At 34.3% G+C, this 19,606-nt stretch overlaps 2 pseudogenes; both read right to left on the reverse strand.

Moving 5' to 3' along the window:
- Window positions 1-1,741: 1,741 nt before the first annotated feature.
- Window positions 1,742-15,111, reverse strand: LOC138378988 (RNA-binding protein 44-like; annotated as a pseudogene).
- A 418-nt stretch (window positions 15,112-15,529) lies between these two features.
- Window positions 15,530-19,195, reverse strand: LOC138378989 (RNA-binding protein 44-like; annotated as a pseudogene).
- Between the last annotated feature and the right edge of the window lie 411 nt (window positions 19,196-19,606).

Raw genomic sequence — 19,606 nt, forward strand, 5'->3', positions numbered from 1 at the left:
AGCTCTTTCCTTCACTCCATAATAATCTCACTGACGCTTGAGCAGGATGTATAAGAGCATAGAATTTCCTCAGTAGATATTCTGGGTCTTTTATTATTGCTCAGTGTTTTGATCATGTATATTTGGTCAGTATGTTGTCTGTCTTTCCACAAGAACCCTGCCCTGGATCAAGTCAATTCATAGAACTGAGATTCTGGAAGACTCCTAATGTTATTTAGTCCACTGGTAAAAACATAGTCAATCTAGCCTGCTGCGTCGATTTGGATCATGAGATAAGGAGTTTGCAACATAGAAAAATACAATGAATATGAATTTAGGGGCCAAATTACCAACGTAGTATTGGAATTAGGGACATGGCCATTTGACAATAAACAGTATGTATGAAGCAAGCCTGATCTGACTGCAAAGGTCTTTCTCTCCCTAAGTCCAACTAAAACTGCTGAAACTGCTTTGGCATGCCTCACATATCCAGAAAAAAAAGTCACATTTCCTACAAAAAAAGTTTCCCTTTAAAGAGTACTGTGTGTAAATTATCTAACTCATGTATTACTGGCAACTTTATCATAAAGATATTTTTTGATTTGGACTTGTAGTTCTTCACTAATTTTTACTTCCTGAACGCTTTCATAGAGGGCCTTGGGCCAAAGCTAAAGAGAACTTTTCCTTTCAGTCCAAGCTCTTCCAGCCTTACTTATTTTACTGTCTGAGTCAGTGTGCTTCTCTGGTACTGATCTTTCTTCCATTTTAAGAAGAGAGGTCAAGCTATGTTAGTGGGTGGCACAGGGAGGCAGATTAAAGGACCCTGTTCCCAGTACAGGAACTTCCTCCTTTTTCTATTATACATTGCTTTATTTTTTTTAAGAACGCAGCTTAATTTAACAAAGAGTTTGAAACCACTGAGTTACATGATCACTACTCAGTCTTCCAAACATGAGAGTTAGATGGAAGAGTAATGAAATTATAAACATGAGTGGACTAAGCCATTCCTGGAGTACCAAAAACTCAAAAGTAATCTCTAAGTAGATGGCTAGAGAGAATGTCTCGTCAATAATAGGGTGCTGTGAGAATTGTGTCGAACACTGCAAATCTGATTACTTACTGAGAGGGGACTTGGGACTGAAGATGTAATCTTTCTAATCATTGAATACATTTTTGAGAAAAACATATTTGAAGGAAACAGTCAGCCACAATCTCATGATGACAGTCTAGTGAAGTAACTACTATGTCATAATACTGGCTGGTATAGCAACAGTAATTATGTAGCAGAACACAAGAAATGTCTCTTCAGTGTTTGTACACCACTTGCATAAGGACTTTTTTTTTATTTTTATTTTTTATTTCAGCTCATGGGGGTACAAAAGTTCAGGTTATATATATTGCCCATGCCTCCCCATCCCCCCGAGTCTGAGCTTCAAGCGTGTCCATTCCCTAGACAGTGCTCATCGCACTCATCATGTAGGTATGCACCCATCCCCTCACCTCACCCCCATCCCCCCCAGACAGAACTTCAAGCGTGTCCATCCCCCAGGCAGTGCGCATTGCACTCATCAAGTAGGTATACACCCATCCCTCACCTCTGTCTGATACCCAGTTGGTGTTATTCCCAAATGTGCACTTAGGTGATGATCAGGGAAACCAGTTTGCTGGTGAGTACATGTGTTGCTTATTTTTCCATTCTTGGGATACTTCACTTAATGGAATGGGTTCCAACTCTCTCCAGGAGAACCAAAGAGATGCCATATCGCCATTATTTCTTATAGCTGAGTAATATTCCATGGTATGCATATACCACATTTTGCTAATCCTATCATGAATTGATGGGCATTTGGGTTGTTTCCACATCTTTGCAATTGTGAATTGTGCTGCTATAAACATTCGGGTGCAGGTGTCTTTTTTATAGAATGACTTTTGTTCTTCTGGGTAGATGCCCAATAATGGGATTGCTGGATCGAATGGTAGGTCTGCTTGAATCTGTTTAAGATATCTCCATATTGTTTTCCACAGGGGTTGCACTAGTTTACAGTCCCACCAGCAGTGTTCTGCACAGCCAAAGAAACAGTCACGAGAGTAAACAGACAACCTACAGAATGGGAAAAAATTTTTCACATACTACACATCAGATAAAGGACTGATAACAAGAATCTATTTAGAACTCAGGAAAATCAGTAAGAAAAAATCGAACAACCCTATCAAAAAGTGGGCAAAGGACATGAATAGAAATTTTTCAAAAGAAGATATAAAAATGGCTAACAAACATATAAAAAAATGTTCAACATCTCTAATCATCAGGGAAATGCAAATCAAAACCACAATGAGATATCACTTAACTCCAGTGAGAATGGCCTTTATCAAAAAGTCCCAAAACTATACATGATGGCGAGGATGCAGAGAGAAAGGACTTTAGATAGACACTAGCAGACATACCTGTCTTAAGTGTTACCTTATGAAAGGGGTTAAAAATAACCTGGAATTGTAATGAAGATGATGAACCTAATTAGGTAGATTTTGAAAACTTAGCCATTAAATTCTTTCTGTTCTTACTTTATTTCCAAAGGTTATTTGAAATTGTGAAGCTTATTTCTAGAAGTAGAATTTACACCTTGACTTTCTTTAGAGTTCCTGTGTTATATTTTTCTTCTTCATGCCGGTGACTGGGTACTTGTGACTTTCCATCTCTTGGGGTAGTGGACAGTGGCATATTTTCTCATATGAGATCTCAAATATATATGTTGCCACTGGTTTACAATTTAAAGGTCCAAAAGATCAATTGTTGGTTGCTATATTCTCCTCTGTCTTTTCAATTTATTTTCAGGAAAAGAAGAAGGAATGGCAATAAAGAAGACAACGATCATTCCTCCCAGTCCAAAAGGAGTAAGAGAAACCCTGTCCTTCAGGATTATCAGGATGCAGAGGTAGGAAGTATTGTCAGATAACCTTTCTCTATTCCATTCATTGCCTACACTAAATTATTCAATTTGTGCTCCACAGTTAAAAAATGTATTACTCCAAGAAACCTTCATGAAAGTATTCATACTTAATTTCAGGGCTTTTGAGCTGGAGCTCTTAACCATAATATAGAGTATAGCACAGAAGATAGAAAGGAAGCACAGAAAAACTTTGCTAAACATGATCAGGAAGAATTAGGTCCTAGACTTTTCTCCACTCATATGAGCAGGAAATAATAATCTCATGCCCCTTATTTTTAGATAGAAAATATATTTTCAAATACACGGTGATGTTATTAGCTTGAAGGCAATACTTGATTTCTCACTAAAAAAATTGAAAGTGAACTTGGGAGGGTCTAGTGATTTTGCAAAGCTTTAATGGTCTGTGAAAAAGAAATTGATTTTTAAATTTTTAAAATTGATGTATAATAGTTGTACATATTTTAGGGGTACATATGATGTTTTGATACTTATATATAATGCACAATAATCAAATCAGAGTAATTAGGATATACAGCACCTCAAACATTTATCTTTTCTTTGTGTTTGAAACATTCCAATTCTTCTCTTCTAGCTATTTTGAAATATACAATAAATTTATATACTGTTAACTATAATTTCTCTACTGTACTATTGAATATTAGAACTTATTCCTTCTGTCTAACTGTATTCCCATTGACCAACTTCTCTTCATCCCCTCCTTCACTCTTCCCTTCCTAGCCTCTGGTAACCACCATTCTAAGGAGCTTGAATTTTAACTTCAAGGGACTTTGCTTTAATGATTTGTATTCATTAGCATAATACTGCTTAAATTGAGGTATAATTTACTAGTAGAGTATTAAAGGAATCTTCTAAAGTTTTTCTGTTAGTAAATGACTAAGTATGGCTCATTTTTCCCATTTCTGAGTAAGAGGTGAAAAGGTTATCTGTCCATGTCCTCCTCCTGGGATCATGTTCCAAGATCCTGGGCAGCTACTTGGATGAGTAAAATGTAGCTAGATTTTACTCATGTAATTTGCTATCTTAGGTGCTGGCCTTTTTTTGTTGGGTATCTTTGCACATCTAGGAGTATTGCTGTTTTCTTTGAACCTTCTATCTTTACAAATTACACTACCACTTTTCCTATGAAAGTGTCCCCTAGTTCATAGGTATAAAACTTATAGAAAGTGCAGGCACAAAGACCCAAATGTTTCTGTATCAGTCTGTCTTACTTGCCAGGGACACTCATTTTATTTTTGAGATTACTGAGTAGTATAAGAAATTGAGAGTGGAAAATTATGAAGATATAAACACAAGTGGCTTACCTGGAACAGATCTCTGCCTAGAATAGGAAAAAATTTTATGTCCTAATGCTAGAATTCTAGCAGAATTAAGATAAGTGAGAGAAAAACAGAACCAGGAGGCCCCATATAGTTGAAAGTTAGAGTTCTATGAATCCCTGATTTTTTTCAACCAGTAAGAACTATTTCCTTGCCTGGTCATTATTTTAACTAGTATCAGTTCAGATGACAACTGGAAGATTTGATGAAATTTTTTGAAAAACATTTTTCTCTTAGGTGGTTAGTAGTTGGGGTCATTCTCATCACTTCTGATCATGCACATGCTAAGAGAACTGCTTTGGAAGACGTTTTTCGAGATGAAACGGTTGTTGAAAAAATAATGGTCACTAGATGTGTTTTCAAACTCTATGGCAAAATGGGGGTATACTGTACATTGTTCGGGTGATGCTTACACTAAAAGCCAGGATTCAACACTGCAATATATCCATGTAAGAAAACTGCACTTCTACCCCTGAAATATATACAAATAGGAAAAAAACCCATGGCAAAATAGGAACCTTTTGAAATTAGATTATTTATACTTAAAAGATGCATTCAAAAGGGAGGGATGAGCTTTTCCAAAGATGGCCTAAGATGTTGCATGCATTTTAACAAGCATTGCTGCTGGAGCATATTAAGCATCCCAAGCACTTCCATACTGCAACTGAACGCCAAAATCTCAGTTGTTTTAATGAATTACAGAAAAACTTGTCCAAATATTTTTCTGTAGGTGAAGATCAGGTATCTTTTTTTGTTTGTTTTTATTGTTGTTGTTTATTCAAATCCCATTTACTGAGTCAAAACAAGGCAAGACAAAGAGACTACAACAGCCACAATTTTAAAAAATAATAAAGTTAGAGGACTCATTCCACCTGATTTTAAGAGTTACTATAAAGCTACAGTAATCAAGACCATGTAGTATGGGTGGAAAAACATACAAACAGTTCAGTGGAACTGTTACAGTCTAGAAATAGATCCACACAAATAGGGGTAATTGACTTTTGGCCAAGGTACAAAGGTAATTCAATGGAAATTAGACAGTCTTCTCAACAAATGACACTGGAATAATTCCATATGCAAAATAGAAACAAATGCAAATAAACAAAACCACCACAATTCAACCTGAAACAATATATAAAAATTAACTCAAAACCTTTGTGACTTTTAATTATGCTAAGATCTCTTAGCTACAACACTAAAAAGTATAAGTTATAAAAGCAAAACTAATAGATTATACTTTATCAAAATTAAAAATACTTGCTGAGAAAGACACTGTTAAGATGAAAAGACAAGGCACAAGCTGAGAAGAATTATTTGCAAATCATATATCTATCTGATAAAGAATTTAAAACTAAGAAAATAACTGATTAAAAATGAGAAATACATGAACAGGAATGAAATACTTATACACACAACAGCATGGATCAATGTCAAATGCATTAAGCTAAGTAAAAGAAGCCAGACTACTGGGGCTACATAGTATGATTTCATTTACAGGACATTCTGAAAATGGTAAAATTATAAGAACAGGAAATATATCAGAGCATGATAGAATTTTCTGGAATGATGAAACTGTTCTGTATCTTGATTATGGTGGTGGTTACTTGCCTGTATGCATTCACGTAATGTCATGGACACCAACACGTGCATTTTACTATATGTACATTAAAAAGAAAGATCTGTGGAATGCCTACGGGATCCCAGGCATTTGGCTGAGCAGTGGAAAGAGCGAACAAAGCAAACTTCCATCATTTTCCACACAGTGTTTAAAACCTCAGTGAGGTACAGATGAGGGCACAGGAAAATAAAATGACTACATTTTATGGTTTTAACAATTATGAGATAAAGTTAGCCATAAAAAATTGATAAAAGTATAATAATTAGTTACTTATGAGTTGCACTATTGAAGAATAAAGAAGAAAAAAAAGACTGTAAAGCAGCAGTGCCCCAACTTTTTGACACCAGGGCCTGGTTTCATGGAAGACAATTTTTCCATGGACCAGGCTGGGGGGTGGATGGGGGGGATGGTTTTGGGATGATTCAAGTGCATTACATTTATTGCACACTTTATATCTATGTTGTTACGTTGTCACTTGCCACTCCCTGATAGGGTTTTGATATTAATCTGCAAGCAATTGATTTATTATGGTCTCTGTGCAGTCAAACCCCCCTGCTAACGATCCCTTGCATGTGCAGTTTACAGTAGGGTTGGAGCTCTTATCAGAATCTAATTCCACTGCTGATCTGACAGGAGGCAGAGCTCAGGCGGTGATGCAAGTGACGGGGAGCAGCTATAAATACAGATGAAACTTTGCTCATTCACCCACTGCTCACCTCCTGTTGTGCAGCCCAGTTCCTAACAGGCCACAGATTGGTACCAGTCTGTGGTCCGGGGGTCGGGGACTGCAGCTGTAAAGGGTTGGCAAAGAGCCTAAAGTTAAGAAGAATGACTTTCTCTTTAACTAGGTCTACAAAGATCTAGATTTACCCCCAGGAACAACTCAAATTGTACAAAAGCAGGTTATGGTGGATCCCAGGTTAAAAGCAATTCAGATTACTGCTCTCATTCCCACTTCAAGACTGCTGATACTGGAGTTATTTATTCTACAAAGCTACTTACAGCAATATGGCATGTACAAAGACCATTTAAGGGATCAATCAAGAAAACTAACCTTCTGGTCAAAAGAAAACACCTCACTGTCTTGCTCAGATCCCAGCTGCCTTGGCCTAGTTCTGGGCAATCTAGGAACAGGGATGGCTGAGTTGACTTCTTTGTGCTTTTCTCCAAGTTATTCAAACTAGTTTTATTCCCATATTTGGAGGCAAGTGGTGATGGGTATTCTCCAGGAGTTTTAACAAGCCGCATATTTACTGAGTTTCCATTTATTTCCAGCCCATTCATTTCTTTCACAGCCATCTTTGCGTCACTGTTTTTTCTGAAAGCAAGAGATGCATATTTAAAATAGAAAAGCAGAAAACCAAAAGGATTTTCATTAATGACTTTAAATTACCTCAAGCTTAATTTTGTAACCAATGGCTCAAATATAGTTTTCACAATAATAAATGCTCTTATAAAGGTGGATATACTTAGCTTGAAATCAGGAAGAATGTTTATTTAGGATAACTAAATAAAAACCAAATTAAAGATGGGAAATAAAAGATAACAATCATTTCTCATGAATTATCGCCTATTAATTTTATATTAAAATTTAATGTAAAACATTTGCAAAACTGATATATGATAAAGTTGCAGAGATTAGCAATCTGGGGACTAGTTATTTATACTAAAAAAATTAAAATTAATTCCTATATTCAAACATAATCTCCAGATGACACAAAGGCTTGCAATGTGAAAGTCAAAATTTAAAACATTTACCAGAATATTTAAGAGAATATCTTTATGGCCTTCTTGTGGGAAAATACGTAGACAAAAAAAAAAAAAGAGTTGGAAAATCTAATCAGAATTTTAACCATATGATTGAGAAAGTCGGGCAAGAGCTATTCCTATAAAAGCACCAGACCTAGACAGTGGCAGTGGAAGGGTACATACCAAATCTGAAAAGTGCTTGTTTTCAAATGATGGGACTATGGATAATTTTTTATAACCTCCTTGTATTTTTGCATTTAATTGTATTTTCTAAATTTCCACACAGTATGTATAATACTTCAGAAAAAAAAAAACCCACAAAGTTTTTTTAAGGATTCAACAAGATACTAAAAGAATCTTTGACATCAAGTAATACTAATAGGATTATAATACTACTTTAATATAATGAAATGTATTAATAACACATTAATGAGTAAAATTTAAAAACCATATAATCTTAGGTGACTCCATTAAATTAAATTAAACATCTATTTTCTAACAAATTTCAACCCCAACTACAAACAGGATTCTTTCTTAATTGATAAAGATTCTGATATCTTAAATGAACCGCCATCATTTTTTATAAGAAGACAGTAAAGGTATTTCCATCACCATTGTGATTTGAATGATCTGACAATGTCACAAAATGGAAAGTAGCAACATACATGTTGGAAGAGATTATATATTGATGACGTAGCTATCTACCTACAAAGTATAAACGTGTCATCTAAAAAGTAAGTAATTAAAATCAGAAATAATACAATACAATTTTCTGCACATCTACTGTGTGCCAGGCTTTACTCTTAGTGCTTTACGTATTTAACTCATAGTAGATTCACAACAATGCTATGACAGTACTACTAACGTCACTTTATAGACAAAGAGGCTGAGATACAAAAAGGTTAAGTAAATTGCTCAAATTTATTCATCAAGTTGCTGACAGACCTGGGAATTGAACCAAAGTTATCTATGTCTGGAGCCCATTCTCCTTAACTAAGACACTCTACATTCCCTGTGAAACAGTATAAACAAGTAACAAGTATAAACAGTAACAAGATAAAGTACACGGAAGTCAGTAAGTCTGCTATATACCACTAGTAACAAGCTACAAAGTATAATCAAAGAAAGATCTGATTAAGAACAGCACGAACTAACGACTGCAGCTATTTGTCTACGTGTCCCCCTATACTAGCCTGGGACATTCCTGTGGGAATGGCCTTTGACTTTATCACCACTGTGGCTGATGTCTGGTACAGAACCTCTGGTGAACAGCGGGCACACAGTAATGCACATCTGACTGAATTTGAAACACACCTGTAATTAGTAGAAGAATCAGAAATTGAAATTTCAGAAATTTGGTATTTCTGGAAATGAGACCTTCAATCAGCCTAAAAAAAGAGAAACAAGTTTGTGAAAAGTAGAAAAACAACAGATAATCATAATATGAACAATTAACAAACTTAAAAATGAAGTTCAAAAAAGAAATCTTGGCATACCTCAGATACTGAAGGGCAGAGACCACCAACATGTATCAAATAACCTTTATCTCTTCGTAAGTGTTCAACATTCAGTTCTGCTTGTAGAAAACCACAATATACCACGGAAATGATCATTATTGTGTTGAGATGTTTAGGAGAAAATGAAAAATTGCTAAATATTTCATGGTTTCTTTTTACTATCACAAAGCTTATTATAAAGTTATCAGCAAATATCACCATGACTAGACTGAAGACCAAAAGCGTGGAGTACAGTGTTAAGATTTCTGGGCCTTAATTATGTCATCTTAAAAAATAAATGGGTTGGATTAGTTGATACTAAGTCTCTCATAGCTCAAATGAATGAATTACATCTAAACGGAGTAATCAGTTACAGCTCTCCCTTGGTATCCCTGGGGGACTGGTTCTAGGACTCTCTGAGGATACCAAGATCTGAGGATGCTCAAATCCCTTCTATAAAATGGCATAGGGTTTGCATATAATCCACGCACATCCTCCTGTATACCTTAAATCATCTCTAGATTACTCATAATACCTAATACAATGTAAATTCTATGTAAATAGTTGTTATGCTGCATTGTTTAGGAAATAATGGCAAGAAAGTTGGTTGAATCCATGAATACAGAACCCATGGGCTGACTGTACATCACGACTAAAAAGTCTGTCATTTGTCCCTGGTTCAGAGAAGTGCTATGAGAACACTGGATGTACACAGGATCTTAACTCCTTAGTGTTAGTGCTGGCTACAGTTAGTGGTTTGAGAGACCTCTTTACACACATTTTGCTGGGGAAATAGCACACCAAGAAAACCTTTCAATCAGACAAATATCAACAGCTGGTATTATATAGCTTGTGATAATGTTAAGAGCACATAAGAAAAAAACAGACAAATTACTTGAGTTAGCATGATTTTGGAAACCACAAATACTACGATTATAGATAATTTTTTTCTTGCTTGACAAAAAACTCAAAATTCTTAGACTGCAATCTCATAGTCAATATTGTGAAGGGAACCTGGTCTGAAATCAAACAAGTTTCACTAAATTGAGATTTGAATTACTAGCAAATCCTATACCTAGCACATAGGGAGTACACAAATATTGTCGAATGAGTCCATGAGTACTTTTACTTATGTTTTAATAATTTTTAAATAATAATGGGAGATTTGTAAATTTTATTCTTTTGATTAAGTAATAATAGTACTAAGAGTAGCCTAGCACTTATTGCATGCTTTGTTCCAGGCAATATCCTAAGCACTTTATATACACATCACCTCACATGATTCTCCCAATCACCCCGTAAGGTAGCTATTACTACTATTATTTCCATTTTACAGATGATGATACTGAGGTCATAGGAGTTTAGGTCACAAATCTGTTAAGTATTAGTGCTAGAATTCAGGCAGAGTCTTTCACCTTTTCGTAATTAATATCTAACCTTCTTCATTAACTTCATTTAATTTGTTAATCTCTTTGGATTATAAATGTATTCTACAGAGAAAATAGTGAAACTACCTGGCTTTACATTTTTATATAATGCAGTGAAAAAGAAGTAAAGAGATATAGTACAGTAAATGAGTCAGAAGGTATACATTACACCTATCACCCAACCCTTCACTAATTCAATATAAAATATCTACTGGATACACTATGGGCTGCATGCTGTACTTGGCAGTGAACAAAAATCCCTGATCTTGCTGAGCTAGTACGTAAGGGTGGGAAGGCAGTCAACCAAGCAATCAATCAAGTATCAAGTAAGCAAAACACACAGCATTGTGACAAGTGATATGGAGAAAACTAATGTAAGGAAAGAAAAAAATAGTTACAATAAAATTAGATGATATAATATTTTAAGTTGTGTATATGTATTAATATATGCATAAAGAAATGCATTGAAATGGTCACCAAAATATTCATAGTGGTTACTGCAGGTTGGAGAAACTTAAGGTAATTTTAATTTTCTTATATTTTCATATTTTATTTAAAAATCTTAATAAACAGAAGAAAATAAAACCATTGCTAATGTGGAAAATTTAAAAACCCATAGAAATATACAGATAAAAATAAAGGAAGGTAGCATAACTATCACAAGAAATGATAGAATAATCACAGGCACTAGAGAAAATTCTAACTATTATAAGCATTTAAGGACTATCTAAAGATGAAAATATTCCTGAAATAGATGAAATTATTAAAGTGAGGGAAAGCAAATAGTTTTCATCACTGATACAGGTTTGATAGATTAGTACTGGTTACCTGATGAAAACTCAGAAGTTGGTTTTGTTCACCAGGTAACCACACCTGGAAAGTGTCCAATGAGGGCTCAGTGGAAAAGAATGCAGGTTATCTACTTGCTAACTAAATCTTGGATTTAAGCTTTTAGCAATTTTCTGCTCTTTAAAAAGTTGACCTCCAATTGGCCAATTTCTCATTTTGTAGAAAGAAAAGCCACAAACAGGAATAAAATATGCAAACAGCTCAGTCACCCAACACAACACAGAAGCAGGTAAGTCTTATTTTACAAATAGGTTAGGATTCTTCAGTAAATTGTTAAACCAACCTAGTGTAAACTTCAGATTCCATCTATCTTGTTCTATTTGATTTTCTTGCCTTCCTGAGAAGTCAACTCCTGTCAGGGTTTCTTTAGCATCAAACCAGTCTTCACTTATTTCTTGGTAATTTCTACAGTCTCATAAATTGAAAACAATGAGCTATGAATTACCTAGATAACCTCTGAAAAGTTATCTAAAAAACATGATGAATCACTATGATAATTACTTGTTTTATATACAAATTTAAAGATGAATATTAAGCAAAATAAGAGAACCAAGCATAAAGATTCTGTGAGAAGGGATTTTTCACAGCAATCCCGAAATAAAAGTTTCTTTTCAGTTTGAGTGATCTGCTTCCTAGTTTCCCTTTAATTAATGTTGATTCCCAGTTTATTAAAACTGTTACTTTTCTGAGTTTTCAATTATTCTTTATTTGAAAAAAGACATTATATACAGAATAACAAAAAACTTCTTTAAAAGGACTAGTGCTGCAGCTCTTTATATCATTAAAATTAATGATCTTTTTGGAATGACCATAATCTCTTTTCACAGAGGACAAAACTAAAAAAATGTACACAATTTACAGAGATAAAATTAGACACAAGAAAGAAAGTTTTCAAATTGGAAACATGAAGCAGAAGAATAAAAGTCCATATTATTATTCAGCATTATCAGATATATTAGGTGACTTTAAAGACAAGTCAAGCAAAAATAATAACATACTTAACATTCACAATCAGACTGATGCCATTGTAGTCAATTAAAAATATTTATCTTGAGTTGATGAATCAACACTAGAGATATTTTAAACCTTAATTGTTTTCTGGCAACTATGAAAGATAATATATTTTTATATAACCTTTATCATCAAGCTTCAGTCGATCAAAGTCTACATTTATATCACCATTTTTTAAACTATCTTTCTTAGGTGATGTATCTTGTTAAGGATGACTATTGTCAGATAACAAAGATATCTGAGGATTAAGATAATAAAAACAGTAATAAGGACTAGCAATTATTGCACTGTTACTATGTGACAGGCACTCTTCACTGGCATTATTTAGCCCTTACAATAATGAAGCCTATGAGAGTAAAACCATCAACTTGACTTCACAGATGAGAAAACTGAATCTAAGAAACTCATTACACCACGTCACAGTTAACAAGAATTAGGATTTGAACCCAGTCTGTGTATAGTTACCATGTGCTAACACTAGTATTTTGCAAAGTGTGGCATATACACACTAGAAGTACTTGAGATAATTTTTGGAGGTCTATATAAATATTGATAACATTAACCTTTAACAGTTACATATTTAGTGTATGCTTATGTATATCTTTTATTTATGGGAAGTAATATTTCTTTCCTACATGTAAAAGTGAATTCTTCTTCACACTTAAATTTTTGTAAAAAGGAGAATCATTTAAAGAAAAATACAGAGTAACATTATAGGTAACATAGGCCTATGGTAAATGGTGAAGATGGTACATGAATAGCTGAAATTTTGAAATACTACTACACTATTCTGGCTTTCATGCATAACTAGCTAATTTAATGAGACAGGGACTGAAATGTAATCCCAACTTAAAATATATATTGTTTCATAGCCAAAAGTAAGATTATAAAAATTATGTTATATCTGCATCTTGTACTTGTAAAAATAATTTATTTTTCTCCCTAAACAAGCAGGTTATACCATTGGTACCATTGCAATGAAAATAAAACCCTTAAGAATTGTCATATAGTACTAAATGTACAAATTGTTTAAGCAAAGTATTAATATGTAAGAAATTTAAGTACATAAAAATCTAGTTATGAATCTGTTAATTCTTTGTGGATAACTGAGTTTTTTTAAAAAAAGAATTTAACAATAGAATAATTTGTTAAAGCAATTTCCTTTTTATCATTCATGTTAGTAGAAAGGAACATACATTAATCAAGTATTTCACTTTGGACTTGGGAATCCATCTTGGGGGATTACCTAAGACCACTCAAATAATGAAACCTTAAGGTTAAGACCAAAATCAGAAAAGCAAAAATAAACTTTAGCTTTCCTATCCCATTGCCTCCTCACTTGATAATGGAATGTAACTTATGTTACTATAACACTTTATAATTTGTAGGGTGTTCTTATATAGATTAAACCATCTTTCTTGATTGTCCTCTGACCAAGCTTCCCTTGGGGGAACAAGAGAGAATGAGAAAACCTATGAGAGGCATTTAAAAACTATTTTCATCATTTCAACAAAGGAGAAATTAAAACTTTGCCCTGCTTAAAATAAATGAAACATTACTTTATTCTGCCTCATGAGATGAAGGTGCAAGATATTAGTTTTAACTACACTCATGCAACGTGATAGTGGCTGTAGATCATGGATTTGCCTGGGACAGTCCAGATTTATACCTATTGCTGTGGTGAATGATTAACATTACTCTCTTTCATTCTCAAAAGTCTACTGATTTGATGATAAATTATATGCTTACCCTACTCAACATATATTGCTGATATCTGTTTGATTAGGCTTAAATACACCATTATGTTCCTCCTAATTAGTTATATCTCTCAAATGGTAGCATATAAAGTCAGCTAGTTGAGTGAAAAGAAGGATGTCAGAGTCTCTAGTTTACTTAAGCCATAAAATTAAAGATTTATACAGATGAACTTCCTAAAAATCTTCAGAGAGTGTCTTCTTTAGGTTCGAAGAAACATCAACATCCTGAGCACTCTGATCATCTAATCAGAATCTGCTCCTTAAAAGCTAAACAGATAAACACTTCAGAAGGAATGAGATCTAATGTTTGAAAGCAGACTATAGTTAACAATGTATTTTATATTTCAAAATAGCTAGAAGAGAGGACTTGAAATGTTCCCAACACAGAAATAATAAATATTAAATATGTGAAGTGATGGATATCCTAAATACCCTGAACTTGATTATTACACATCCTATGCATGTACCCTATAAATATGTACAAATATTACATATCAGTAAAAAAGATAATAAATACTTCATTAAAGAATTCATCAATGTTTTAAATAGGGACCAAAACAGAAAATTTAAAGTTAACTGGATTAAGTGATTTTAAAGATGTAATGAGTTCTAAATTAGATGAAATCAACTCACACATGTGATTCTTCTTTCATCCACTGTAAAGACAGAAAAGAAAAATCTCTGCTTAAAATGTTTTCTGTCTAAAGGAAGTAAAATTTTTATTCCTAAAACATACATACATACATACCCTGGAAGCAAAAGTAGAGGAGGTAGACAACAATTTTGATTCTACTGACAGTGGGGGCAGCTCTTCCAGTGGTATGCCCTTGTGTATTTTTTCTTTCAAACTCACATATCTAACTTTTAAGTCTCTCCAAAGAGATAGTAGTGCTGATCCGAATTCCTTCTTAGCAGAATTACTTGATAAATTCCTGTTCAAAATTTAAGTTCACAAAACGAAATTATTTAGGCCCAAGTCATCCATTGAACTCTAATATTAATATATTGTACACTTAGTTCTAACTCTATAGATCATAATTTTTTTTCTTTTAAATATTGAGTAAAAGAAAGTGAACCACAATTAGTGTGCTTTTCTAAGGGCAGTACAAACATCTCTCAATGGATAAACCAGAGAGAATGTGGTAGAATATCATGCAAAAAACCCCTGACTTCATTCTTACTTGGACTTTATATAAAGTTCAAACATATTACTTTTTCTAGGAAAAGTCCATTACCCCTAGGCCAGCTAACAAGTTCAGTTACAATCTACCCCTCATTCTGCCCTTCAGAAATGAAAATTAAAAAAAATTTCCAGAATAAACTTAAAGGTAGTGATACATTTCTTAAAAAATACAGATTTAAATCAATAAACACCTATTGAATCCCTCCCTATTTTCCATTACAAGTTTGTAAATATCACAACAATGATGATGACACGTCTGACAGTGAACATTTAAAAGTTGCAGCTCTGCTTTCAAGGCTCTCTGCATTATTTTCTGAAAGCACACTGATGGCAAATTCTCCGTCTCTTTCAAAAGTTGAAATTCCCTTTAAAATAAAAAAAAAAAAGAATTAGGTTAGGATTCCAAACATTTTTCTATAGTAATGACAGGCCTCTAGAAACATTTTAAATTTCTTGCATTACCCTGTCAAGTTTAAATTGATTCTACTCAGGATAGAGAGGCTGTAGGAACACCTAACAGCTTCAGAAAACAAGGACATCAAGAATTACGACTAAATATATTCTTTCTAGAAGTCAAGGAAGTAGGCCGGGCACAGTGGCTCACGCCTGTAATCCTAGCACTCTGGGAGGCAGAGGCGGGCGGATCATTTGAGTTCAGGAGTCCGACACCAGCCTGAGCAAGAGCGAGGCCCCGTCTCTACTAAAAAAAAATAGAAAGAGATTATCTGGACAACTAAAAATATATAGAAAAAATTAGCTGGGCGTGGTGGCGCATGCCTGTAGTCCCAGCTACTCGGGAGGCTGAGGCAGGAGGATGGCTTGAGCCCAGGAGTTTGAGGTTGCTGTGAGCTAGGCTGACGCCACGGCACTCACTCTAGCCCGGGCAACAAAGCGAGACTCTGTCTCAAAAAAAAATTAAAAAAAAAATAAGAATTCAAGGAAGTAAACAATTCTCAAATTCATACTTTCTTTTAACAAAAAAGGGTTCCAATCTAACATAATAACTTTATCCAGAATCAATGTACTTTTCAACCTAAATCAAACTTTGGCCAAGATTTTTTTAAGTTGTAAGCATTTTGGATGGAAATTGTTCTGAAACATATTATCTTTTTAACAGAAAATAATTTACATTTTCCTTAACATAAGCAAATATTTTTCTGTGCTATTATGATATATCCATCGAAAAGCCCCAAGTCACTACGTCTTTTTGAGTGCTAATGTTACTGGAAGTCTTTCTTCCCTTGTTTCCAGTTGCCACTTTCAGCTGTTCTAAATACTTCTGCTTTTGGAGTTGAGATGCCAGAATAAACTCATTAGAAGAATGAATGAAGGAAGGAAAAAATAAATGACCGCAGAACATTATAACTAATTTGGCTTCTTAGACACCTCCCTGTTTCTCTACCTTCCCACTTCCTCGTTCTTCATTGTGCTCTGAATTATAAGGGTATCTTAATAAATGCAAAGCAAATTATATAATAAATGAAAATCAAGATTAAAATGCACCAGTGAAAGTAGCTATTTACTTCTTCAAATTTATGACATTTTCAAAAAACATTTTTTGTTTTTGTCCATAGGGGAATAAAATGAAAGAAAATGGAAAATTAAATCAGTATGAGTTTGAGTTGAACAGGTAAGATACCAGGAGTTTCTGATGAAATTGAGACTGAAATCTCAATAAATGAAGAGCTTTAATATTCTGTATTATTTTATTTGTTTGTTTGAAGGCAAATGGCTGAAACAGATGATTTCTTAAGGTCCCTTTTGGCTGTTATTCTGCATGGTGAAATATGCCACACAGAAAACAAATGCTATTTCGATTTCGCCCCACGTGTATCTGCAAGCTCATACATCTGACGTACCTCTCAGGATGTTTCTTTAAGTCTGTGATAGCAGATGTTTTTCTTAATTCCAGGGAATCCTGAAAACATGATTTTAAATTAAATTATAAAAATATGGTAAATAACACATGGTCTATCTGGAGTTCCAAACTAGTATTAATAAAATGTAAAATTCAACTTCTAATGCACTTTGTGGCAATAGCAGCCATGAGAAGATAGAGCTAGTAATAATCTATATCCCCTTTCCCCTCATCTAGCATTTTCTCAGAAAAGCCTCAATATAATCAATGAACCAAAAACATTTGTTAGCATACACTGTCTCTTTATGAAGTCAAATAAAAATGTTATTAATCATATTGATTTTACCTTATTTAGAAAATTTCCATTAGGTTTTAAACTGCCAGCTGAGGGAGATTTTCCTGATCCTTTTATCACAGCCATCTGAGTATCTACACAATCTTGACCCTATGACCACTCTGTATTACAAGCCACACTTCTTTGTTGCTCACTTTGCCATTCGCCAGGCCGTTTTTATTCATCATTGTAATTTCTGTGTTGCTTGATGCAGATACTACAGAAGATCTTGCACTTGTTGCCCTGCTGGTTGTGAAACAAGCCCTAAAATCAGTGCTAACATCCAGTCTGATTAATTGTGACTGTACAACTTGCTGCATCTGCCACTGATTTAGGATTTATTCCTTCCATATTGCGAAGGCATGTTTTATTTGTGGCACTGCTACTGGCAACTTTTAGGGAGCCACCTTCTTCTGTTGTCTGAATATCTCTGACTGTAACCCTTGGTAGTGTAATAGAAAAATCTAAGGCCGGGTCAGGGGTGTTTTGTAGGATTTTATAATGTGAATATTCACAGGCAGAAATTACTGAATCACCAAAAACAGAGATCCAGGAAGTCTCACAATGTTTACAGGGTTGTAGTAATGTCTCCAAAGCTTTGTCTTGTGGTAATGTGCTAGAATTTTTAAGGTGCTGTAGTATTTTGTTCTCAACAACTGTATTTGCACAAAAATCTTTGCTTTCAGTTATTTGAGATTTCATGTTTTCAGTATAAATTTTAGTTTTTAATGCTTTTTGAGGGTTTAAGAAACCGCTCTTAGATTGAGATTCCTGGTTTCCAAGAGAACTGCTTGTTAGTATACTGTCACCAAATACTGTGTGGTACATTAAATTAGTCTCTTGTTCCTTACACTTTTCATGATATTCTCTTAACATGACAGAATTCTGAAATTTGGAGACATGAGGTGAATCATCTTTTCCATAAACATCAAGTGACTCTAAAGAAAAGATAGAACCACTTTCCAGTTTAACATGATTATCTTCTAGATTGCTAGCACATTTAACTTCACAACCTGAATTTCTTAATTCAACAACGTCCAGATTAGATATACTTAATGTTTTTGTATGATCAAAAGATAAATGGTTACTTATATATTCTTGTTCTTCTGCACTGTGATATTCCTTCTGTGCATCTTCATCTGTATCGTGCTTTTGCATATCTTCAGCAGTTTCTTTATATTCACCATCTGAAATCTTGTACATTCTTTCCAAGTCAACAGTCTTATTACCTTGATGTTCCAAAATATCAAAAAACACCTCCTTTCTTTTCTCCATTTCAGGATCTAATTGTGAACTTAAAAGAATAAGACTTTCATGCTTTAGTTTTGACTCTGAATAATGAATAGAGTATGTTTCATTTAAGGAAGCATAGTTAGTACTGTCTTCAAACTCACTTGACTGAGACTTGAGTACTCTCTCTGTTAGTATCTTGACTCACTGAAAAAGATGGCTCCGATAAATCTATTTTGTCAATGTGGCTGATTTTTTTTGTCATTAGCTCTTTGCTCTAGTCCCAAGGAATCCCAGTCATCATCAGGAAAAGTCAATTTGACTTCATTACAACAATTGGAAGATAACAAATTTTCTTTCTTAGTTTTAAAAGGTTTATCTGATTTAAAAAAGGGATAATATGTTAACAGCAGCAACATTGTATCATTTAGACACTAAAAAACCTTATATACCATCTGGTCCAAGCTTTTCCCAGTACGCAAATACTTTTTATATTATCCATGACAAATATCCCTTCTAGTAGCTGTTACAGACTGAACTGTGTCCCCCCACAATTCCCAAATTCACATATTGAAGCCCTAATCCACAATGTGATGGTACTTGGAGCTGGGGCCTTTGCGAGGTAATTATGCTTAGATGATTAGCACCCTTATAAGGGACAGGAGAGAGCTTTCTTCCCCTCTCTTATGTGAGGACACAGCAAGAAGGCGGCCATCTACAAGCCGGGAAGAGATCTCTCACCAGAACTTGACCATGGGGGCACCTTGATCTCAGACTTCCAGCCTCCAGAACTATGAGAAAATGAACTTCTGTTGTTTTAACCACTCAAT

Source organism: Eulemur rufifrons, chromosome 30, assembly GCF_041146395.1.
Source record: "Eulemur rufifrons isolate Redbay chromosome 30, OSU_ERuf_1, whole genome shotgun sequence".
In the NCBI taxonomy this organism is placed as follows: Eukaryota; Metazoa; Chordata; class Mammalia; order Primates; family Lemuridae; genus Eulemur; species Eulemur rufifrons.